This window comes from Antechinus flavipes, chromosome 2, assembly GCF_016432865.1.
Source record: "Antechinus flavipes isolate AdamAnt ecotype Samford, QLD, Australia chromosome 2, AdamAnt_v2, whole genome shotgun sequence".
In the NCBI taxonomy this organism is placed as follows: domain Eukaryota; kingdom Metazoa; phylum Chordata; class Mammalia; order Dasyuromorphia; family Dasyuridae; genus Antechinus; species Antechinus flavipes.
In genome coordinates this window covers 494,441,303-494,451,871 of record NC_067399.1, presented here as the reverse complement: position 1 = coordinate 494,451,871, position 10,569 = coordinate 494,441,303, and the positions used below count along the sequence as shown (strand labels likewise).

At 37.5% G+C, this 10,569-nt stretch overlaps 1 non-coding gene across 1 annotated transcript; it reads right to left on the bottom strand.

The window, feature by feature from the left end:
* Positions 1 to 6,359: 6,359 nt before the first annotated feature.
* Positions 6,360 to 6,432, bottom strand: TRNAM-CAU (transfer RNA methionine (anticodon CAU)). Its single transcript has one exon. It is a non-coding gene; the product is annotated as a tRNA-Met (tRNA).
* Between the last annotated feature and the right edge of the window lie 4,137 nt (positions 6,433 to 10,569).

Sequence of the window (10,569 nt, the reverse complement as noted above, 5' to 3'; positions counted from 1 at the left end):
AGGGGGGCAGAAAATGAAGTGATAATCCAAGTGTTTTTAGTATTTTTTTTTTTTTACAACAGCTGAGGGGATAGCTAAAACAAGTGCTAAATTCACTTTTTATAAATGGAGTATCAGAGAGGTTAAAAGTTGCTTGATTAATTTAAAGTCATGCACTATTGAAAGTAGGATGCAAATCTAGATCTTTCCTAATCCCAGGGCTCTCGTGTTTGCATAAGAATAAGAGCAAGATTGAAGTGGAGAGATTAGAGGGCAGAGAAAGGAGGTAAAGAAGCTTTCCTTTTAAAACTTTTGCAAAATTTGAAAAGGCATTTATAAGAACAGAGTTTGGCCATTCTCCAATTGATAAATGGTCAAAGGATATGAACAGAAAATTTTCAGAAGATGAAATTAAAGCCAATTCTTGTCACATGAAAAAATGTTCTAAATCATTATCAGAAAAATGCAAATTAAAACAACTTTCAAGTATCATTTTATACCTTTCAGATTGACTAAAATGGCAGGAAAAGATAATAACAAATCTTGAAGGGAATGTCAAAAAACTGGGACACATTCATTTTTAGTGATGTTCTGAAATGATCCAATAATTCTGGAGAGCAATTTGGATCTATGCCCAAAAAGCTCTCAAACTATTCAAACCCTTTGATCTAGCAGTGTTTCTACTGGGCCTGTGTCCCAAAGAGATCATAAAGAAGGAAAAAGACCCATGTGTGCAAAAATGTTTGTGGCAGTTCTTTTTGTAGTGGCAAGGAACTAGAAAAAAAAAATCAGTTGGGAATGATAATCAGCTCATCAGCTGAGGAATGGCTGAATAAGTTGTGGAATATGAATGTAATGGAATATTATTATTCTATAAGAAACAATCAATAGGATAATTTAAGAGAGGCCTGGAGAGATTAACATGAACTGATGCTAAGTGGAGTAGAACCAGTAACCAGATTGTATACAGCAACTAGATTATATGATTATCAACTGTGATGGACATGGCTATTTTCAACAATGAGGTGATTCAAACCAATTCCAATACACTTGTGATGGAGAGAGCCATCTGCACCCAGAGAGATTGTAGAGACTGAGTATGGATCACAAAATATTTTCTTTTTTTCTTGTTTGCTTGTTTTTTTTTTTTTTCCTTATTTTTTTTTCTCTTTTTGATCTGATTTTTCTTGTGCAGCATGACAAATGTGGAAATATATTTAGAAAAATGGCATGTTTAACCTATATTGGATTGCTTGCTGTCTAGGGGAGAGAGAAGGGGAAGAGAGGGAGAAAAATTTGGAATCCAAAGTTTTGCAGGGGTGAATGTTAAAAAGTATTTTTACATGTATTTTGAAAAATAAAAAGCTATTATAAAAAAAGAGGAGAAGAATAGGGCTTGGACCAATGTATAGTGAGGACATAATAAATGCTTTTTCTACCTAGCAGCTAGTAACAAAATTAACCAATAATCTTTATTAGACATTTTGTAGCCTTATATTTGTTTCAGTTTGTTGTGCATGTTAAAGGTGGAGAGGGAAAGATGCCAGAAGGAAAAAAAAAAAGATTCCAAGGAAAAAGGAGAAATGTAGGATTCAACAAAGTGACTAAAACCAGAAGAGTCCCTTCACTCTCCAGCAAGATGATCAGGGATATGTGGCAACACCCAAACCTCCCTTCAGTTTAAAATAACATTTGTTATGGACTTGGGTACAGTTTATTTTTGATCCATAGAACCTAATTGGTGAACAAAGGATGTATCAAGGTGGACAACATGGATATTAAAAAAGAGGTGAGTGGCTTTGAGCCATCTCATGAGTGATTTGAAAGACAATTTCTCCCTCTTCTGGATGAAGAGACACACTGCAAGGAGACTAGATTAAAAAATTATAGGAATCCAAATTTAAGTCAAGTATTAAATGTCTACAATATATGGACTGGAAATATGAAAAGACAAATTTTAAGGCCTATAAAATTTTTGAAAAGATATAGCAAATGATTTGAAGTGGAAAATCAATAATTATCGGTTACTGTACCCAGAACTGTTAGGTATTATTAAAAAATCTAAATTAAATAGGCCCTTTCTTTAAGGGATTATCATTTAATCAGAAACACAATGTGTACATATATTTATATATATTACAAGTATGTGTATATAATATATAATGATATACACACATATATTGTGTTTATATAATATATACAAAATAACATAATAATGGGATGGGAAGAGGCATTAGAAGCTGAGAGAATCAGAAAAGAGCTCGTTGTTGAAGGTTGTTGCTTGGGCTGAGCTTTAAAGGAATGTAGGATATTTTAAGAGGCATTGAAGAGGGATTGCATTTTAGTCATGGGGTTATCCAATGCATGTTATTGAAAAAGAAATGCAGTTCTTATGAGTGATACAGTGATGATCATGTTGGATCTGCAATTGGGAAGAATTGAGTTAAAATCTAGCTTCAGATTCTTTACTAGCTATTTGGTACAGAACAAGTCACTTAGCCTCTGCCTCAGTTTCTCATTTGTAAAGAAGTAGTTCAGTTATTTTTCAATTGTGTCTGACCATGATGCCATTTGAGATTTTCTTGGCAAAGATGCCGCAGTTGTTTGCCATTTCCTTCTCCAGCTCATTTTCTACATGAGGAGCCAAGGCAAACAGGATTAAATGGCTTTCCCAGGATCCCACAGTTATAGCGATCATATATGAATTCAGAAAAAGGAATCTTCCTGGGCAATCTATCCATTGTGACACTTAGCTGCCTTCTCATCTATAAAATGATGGTAATCACGATACATACTTTTTAATGGTACTTTGTTAAATACATTCATTTGTGAGTCTATTTTTATCAGGTACTGTATTTTTCTTTGATTTGTAACAAACCAATTTTTTAGACTTTGGCAAAAAAAATTTTTTTGAGCATGCTACTCTGTGTATTGGGTTTTCTTTTTTTATTATATTATAGCTTTTTATTTACAAGATACATGCATGGATAATTTTTCAACACTGACAATTGCAAAACCTTTTGTTTCAACTTTTCCCCTCCTTTCTCCCCACCCCCTCCCCCTAGATGGCAAGTTGACTAATACATGTTAAATTTGTTGAAGTATAAGTTAAATACAATATATGTATACATATCCAAACAGTCATTTTGCTGTACAAAAAGAATCGGACTTTGAAATAGTGTACAATTAGCCTGTGACGGAAATCAAAAGTTCAGTCGGACAAAAATAGAGGGATTGGGAATTCTATGTGGTGGTTCATAATTATCTCCCAGAGTTCTTTCGCTGGATGTAGTTGGTTGAATTCATTATTGCTCTATTGGAACTGATTTGGTTCATCTCATTGCTGAAGATGGCCAGGTCCATCAGAATTGATCATCATACAGTATTGTTGTTGAAGTATATAATGATCTCCTGGTCCTGCTCATTTCACTCAGCATCAGTTCGTGTAAGTCTCTCTAGGCCTTTCTGAAATCATCCTGTTGGTCATTTCTTACAGAACAATAATATTCTATAATATTCACATACCGCAATTTATTCAGCCATTGTCCAACTGATGGGCATCCACTCAGTTTCCAGTTTCTGGCCACTACAAAGAGGGCTGTTTGGCAAAATTCTTTATCTGCCCAACACTGGTCTCATGTGTCCAAAAAACCCCAACTATTTCATATGTTTCAGCATATCCATATTTGAACTTTGAATGGCTTTCCAGTTTCCAATTGTATTTCAGTCAGTAAACATTTATTAATCACTTACTATGCTCCAGGCACTGGTTAAGTATTGGGGGATAGACATAAGGTCAAAAGAAACTCTGCTCTCCAGGAACTTTCAATCTAATGGGTGAGACAACTAGCAAACAAGTGTATGCAAACTATATACAGAATAAACAGGAAACAATTAAATGATGGAGGACACTACAATTAAGAGGGGTTGAGAAAGTCTTCTTGTAAAAAGCAGGATTTTAGTGGAGACTTAAAAGAAGCCCAAAGGGCCAGGAGAGCAAAATGAGGAAGAACGTTGCAGATATACCATAGAAAATTACTAGAGCTGATGATGTGTCTTGTTTGTAGGACAACCCAGGAAGCTAGTGCTATTGAGTCAAGGAGTACTTTGTGCTTTGGTATTCCAAAAGTGATAGCAAACCACTGGAGTTTATTGAAGGGGGTGGGGCTGAAGAGTCCTGAGCTTTAGGAAAATCACTCTGTTGCCTAAATGAAAATTGGATTGGAAGGGGATAAGACTTGAGGCAGATCGATCCATTCCCAAGCTACTCCTATAGTCTAGTGATAAGGGATAAGGGTGTGTACTAGCGTGATAGCAGATTCCGAGGAGAGAAGGGGAGCATATTCAAGAGAAATTGCTAAGGGGAAATTGACATTTTGACAATAGATTGGATATGAAGGTGGGGGTGAAAGATAATGAGAAGTCAGAGATGACACCTAGACTGCAAACCTGATAGATTAGGAGGTTGGTGATAATCTCAACAGTAATCACTAAGTGAAGTAGTACAAAGGGAAAAGAAAAGAGGGCCAGGACAGACAGAACCTTATGGACATGTAAGTTAGAGGGTGTTATCTGAAGGAAGAGTTAACAAAAAGAAATTCTGAAAAAATGGTCTGATGAGTGGGTACCAGGAGAGAATGGTGTTATCAAAATCTAACTAGGAGAGTATCAAGGAAAATGTCAAAGGCTGCAGAAAGATCAAGAAAAATGAGAATTGAGAAAAGACGCTAGAATTTGCAATTACAAGATCATCAGTAACTTTGGAGAGAGCACTTCCAGTGGAACACATAGGTCATAACCAGATTGCAAAGAATGAAAGAGAATGAGAAGAAAGAATCTTTTCAATGAATTTAACCACAAAGTCAGAAGGAATATTGGATGGTAGTGAGGATAGAAAGTGAGGGTTTTTTGAGGATGGGGGAAACATGGGAGTGTTTGTAAACAGTAGGAGAGTCAGTAGATTGGATATGATAGATAAGTGATAGAGTTGAGATGACAGAGGAAGAAGTCTGTTGGAGGATACCAGATGGAATAGGTTCATGTGTGGTAGGTAGAGAGTTTAGCCTTGTAAAAAATAAAGCCATCTATTCACATAAGCCAGAAATCTAGAAGGAGATACTGGCAGAAGACAGTTCCAAATTTTTCTCCCTCCCTTTACTTTCCTCTCCTAGACAGTAAGCAATCCAATGGATAGGTTAAACATGTACGATTCTTCTAAACATAGTTACATATTCATTATGCTACTCAAGAAAAATCAGGTCAAAAGGGGGAAAAACATGAGAAAGAAAAAATAAATCAAGCAAACTACAAAAAAGTAAATAGTTCTCTCTCTGGATGCAAATGGCTCTTTCCATCACAAGTCTATGACTTTAATATTTTTATGTAGGATATAATACAATGTTCTCACTTGAGAAAATAAGAGAGGGAGTCATGGAAGGTTTAACAAGAATTGAAAGTTTGTAAGAGCCACTACAGAGGATGGGATAGTGAACTAATTCAGGAGGTATAATAGGATTGCCTAGCAATAGCGAGAGCCTAGTTGAGAGTTATGTAAATTTATAGTAGACTAGTCAGAATGGTCACATGATTTTCTCGACATGTTCAACAGTTTTGTTATTTTGTTGCCTTTTTGCTTAGACAGACCAAGATTTCAGTGACAGCTAGACAATCAAAGGAGTGGGAGAGGAATATTTAGGATGAAGGGAAATTTGTTGCTTATTTGTTGCCTATAGAACAAACATCCTAGAGGGCACAGTTGAAGGTGGTGTTGAGGGTTGAAGGAATAAGAAATCGAATGGTAAGGAAATAGGGAATGTGATTTGGTTGATCTTCCTGTGTGTGTGCGTGTGTGTAGACACACACGCACACGCACACGCACACGCACACAGACAGAGAGAGACTTTGTAGGAGTGCATTTGCTTTGGGCAAAGAAAAAAGTGGCTGAGCAGGTGGGGAAAGCCCTTCCCCCCTAAACTGTTTGGTTCAGTTCTGTCCAGTGCTTGGAGAAAGGCTGAGTGAGCCATAGGGGTCAGGCATCTTACCTTGAATAAGATTTTTTTTTTCCTGGAAACCAAAAAAGGTGCAGTGATGAGTAGCAACCTTTCATTTTGTCTTTAAAATTTCCCCTCCATTCCTTCTTTACAATGGTAGAGAGTAAAAGGACTCTCACCCCAGAACTTCTATCTCACCAGTGAGTAGAATAGGGACTATATAACTAGCCTCGGAGATTGACTTTCTCTAGATAGAGCCGTACAGATAGCAATGTGAGACCATTTCATTTTGGATCAGTTCTAACGGTTATGAACTTTCCCCTTAAATCAAATCTATAAATGTGCCTTTCCTCCCTAATTTCGTCAGACTAGAACAAAAACTAATGCGGATGCCCCGTGTGAGGATCGAACTCACGACCTTCAGATTATGAGACTGACGCGCTACCTACTGCGCTAACGAGGCTCCTTGTTTAGCAGTCCCCTAAGCTTCCATAAGTCTTCTTATATCTTGGGATTGTTGCTTTCTTTACTTATGCTTCAGCAGTTTTGAATCTTATCTTTTATTTATTCCCAAATTCTCTCCACCAATCCCACCTACACCCCCATCTTTCGCCGGTAATCAGCGGCACCTGTCCGAACTCCCACTAGTCCCCAGATTCTCTCCTCACTCAACCTCAAATTCTTCTTTCTAAACCACGCAAAGCCCTTTCTTTGCCAGAACCCCTGAGAAAGGTGTCCCTGCCCTCCCCTATTATATGGCATTGTATTCTCCCCTCCCTCGCTCCCTAAACCCTTGTCGCCCCTCAAAAATACCCCATTTCGTCTATCATCTAATCTCATCTCCTCTCTAACTTCCTCATAAACTCCAAACCCCACTTTAGTTCCTTCCCCCTCCCTGGCTTCCTTAAGGCTGTGGTCTGAAGTTTTTCTCCTCAACGCTCCACTCTCCCCCATCCTGGTAGGGACCCGACCTGGTCCAGCCTAGGGGGAAAGGGAGGAGGTTTCCTTCCATCAAATTCAGCCAGGTAAAAGGATAAGACAATGGGCTGGGAGTGAGTGTTTACCCTAGGGAGACTCAGCCTTTTATCCCATTACCTGCTTATTCTACCCCACCCCAAATTCTTTCCCTAAAATAAACAACTACAGGTTGTAGTGGGGCCGCACACTGGACCGATCTGTTTATAAGGCGGGATAGAGCACAATTTAAATACAGCACCCTCCCTCTATTGTATGCAGTTCTAATCATTTAAAAAAAAAAAAAAAAAGACTAAATCCCTAGATCCCCTCCCAATAAACATGATTGGATCCGGGGGGATATTAGCCACTGTCAGCTCACCTCCCCCCACATATATTTTAAATAAAATTTCTTTTTCAAATAAGTTAATGAACTCAATTGTGGTTCAGTCGTTTCAGTCCTACAAGACTCCTTGTGGGGTTTTCTTGGCAGAGATACTGGAGTGGTTTGCCATTTTTTTCTCCAATTCATTTTCCAGATGAGGAAACTGAGGCAAACAGGGTTAAGTGACTTGCCCAGCCCAGGACCTATACATGTCTGAGGCCTGATTTGAGCTCTGGTTTTTCTGACTTTATACTTGGAAGTCTCTTGGCTGGCTGCCCTACTATTATTCAAATTATATTGAATTTATTTAATATAAATGTAGATACTCTACTAATTTTGTGTGACCCTGGGCCACTTAATCAGTAAGTGCTTTTAAGCAATTTTCCTGTACATTGCAATATTATTAGAATATTGCAAGTATATTACAATAAGACTGTATATTGCAGAGAAGGTGCCTAGGATGGGTAGTTGGACAGAATCTCCTCATATCAGAATTCCATGTACACCAAGGAAATCCCAAATCCAGTCCTTATGCTATTAATGTTTCTCCATCTCTTTCTGGAAAAAATGTAAACTCTTTGAGGACAGGGATTTAGTTTAGGGAAGGGATTTTTCATTTATGTCTCACTGGGTCCCAATGTGTCTCCTACTCTGCACATATTTTAAATATTAAAAATTATTTGTTGACTGGTTGATTTGTTTAATTGAATTGGATCTGGATTCTCAATCTGAAAGAAATAATCATTCCCCACACCAATTTTTTTTCTTAAAGGAGAGTTTTGTGTGAGTTGGCCTTTAATGCTAGCTATCCTATTATATCCCTTCCAACTGTCAAATTCTGGAGAAAAAAAATGGAAGTGTTAAATTCTTTGTCTTAAAAGTCAAGAGCACCAGGGTTCAAATCTTAAGTCTGTATCCATTCTTTGCTTTAACTTCTGGAAAGTGAAGGAAGCTAGACTAAATGCTTTCTTAGGCTCCCTTTTTAGAGTTAATCTGTTAAGTATTGAGTTTACTATGAAGTTGAGATACAGAACGGTATACCGTTGAGATTAAATCTTAACTAATTTTTTAATAATCTAATGTCTGAACAGGTGACCTAGGAAATACTCTCACTGCAAGTCACAGTCTTAAATATAATAGATCACATAACTAAGTAATATTAATCACATTTCATGTGAATTTTTGAAAAATACATTCTACTCTGCCAGGGGCACTGGGAATTGCTAAAGATATTTAGCATAATGTGTATGAAAGTGTTTTGAAAAGTGTAATTTCACATTCAAGGTATCACTAGCATCAAATTTAAAATGAACTCTCTTCTAGATTGGGGAAACCAAAATGAAAGAGAAGTCTTTCATGTTTTTGTGGCTGTCTCTGCCTCTGTGTTTGGGGATGGGGGCAGAGAGTAAGCCTGTTTTTGAGGAGAGTAGTTTGTCTTTAACTACCATCCTTCACCCAACCTCTTAATCACTAGGTGTTAAAAGAGGTGTTTAACTAGGGAACAAAAGTGGTCACTGGGTGATACCTTTATGGATTACACACACCTTTCTGGTTGTTCCAAAAAGGAAACAACTATGACTGGATAAGTGAAAAATTAGCCAGACTCCTGTAGGCTTCAAATAACTAAACTCTGGGGACTGGAAAAGTTTAAAATCCTGTAGAAGAGGCCCGAACAAGGACATAAATTGAAGAGAAGAGAGATTTTCCTTTCTCTTCCTTCCAAATTGGCTATGTCATCTACTAGTAAATTGCCCAGAGGGAGGCATCCCGTTTTTTCAATTTGAGAGTCTGTGGGTCCAAGAGAGCTGTAGGTGAAACTGAGGGATCAAAGACACACGCTCCAAATAGACTCAGAAAAAGGAAAGCACTGGAAGGAGGAAGCAGCTTTGAGGAATGAGACCTCTAACACAGAACTGTTTCAGATCCTGGGAATTCTGCAATGAGAAAAAAGATACAGACACCTTATAATGACAGGGATTATGGGTTACCTTGACCACATTTGTTCCTTATATATTTCCTCACAGTGCCTCATAACCATTGTCCCACTGTTTGTGCCCACTGTCCCCACTGATAATGCCTTAAGCATTTGTGGGACAATAGATCCAGGTGTGAATGTTTTGTAGCGGTTGCTCTTCACTATTTTAGTGAATGCTTTTAAGAGCTACTCTGTTGGCTGTTAGGAAATATATTGGTGCGTTCGTTCTCTCTCTCTCATCTTTCTGTCTGTCTGTCTCTTCCTTCCCTCTTTTTCTCTCATTTGGAATGAATGCAAGACTCACAGAGTTACTTCTAGAATCTGAAGTACTAGCTAACTTGAAGAAATTCTACCCTCAGGGGTCTCTTGTTAAAGTCTGAGAAAAAAAAAATTCCTATAATGTATCCTAGAAGTGTCAAACTCATATAAAAACAGGGCCACTAAATTGTACATAAAGATCCTTGTAGATGGCACATTGATTTATATTAACATTATCTATGTTCTATTATATTCTTATCTATTTTGTTAAATATTTCCCAATTTTATTTTGATTCTGGTTGGATTAATGTGAACTACCTTCCCCTGTCAGGAAGAAGCTCCATTAGCTGTTATCAGATATAACCAATTTCTAGACTATTCTGTTTGCATAGAGTGATTGTGTGGATGGAACTCCTTGATTGGCATATTTTTAGATAGGTCTGGGACCTGGTCTGCTAGGTGTTTTCCATCTAGCTCCTAGATTCCCTTACTTTTGAGCTCCCTCTCTCTTTTCCCCTCCCTCTTGAGTTCCCGCCTTTACTTTGACACTCCCAAGGTTGCATTTCCCCCATAAAGGATCTACTTCCGATGAAGAATTTTGCTAAATTTTTTTTCAGGACTAAGCCCACTATGAGGGTATTCTCTCTAATGGCTCTTTTCTCCTTACTTTAGCTAACTCTAGTCTACCTACATACTCTCTATTTCATATTTGCCACTCCTTGTGCCTATTTTATCTCTTATTGTGTCTATAATCTCTTCTCCTAAATAAAGCTTTCTTTTGGCAAAGAGAATGACCATTGTAAATTTGTAAATTTCGAATTAGGTATTGCTATCCTGACCTAATCAGGACCACCCTGAAGAATGTTGCAATGTGGTCTAAAGTATTTGACTCCTCTGATATACTCTACCTGTTTGACTTTAATGAAAAAAAGGCATGGAAGGAAAATCCTGGGATAATAATCAATCAACAAGTAATTGTTAAGCATCTATTACATGCTAGCTTCTGGGAATAGAGACAAAAATGAAAC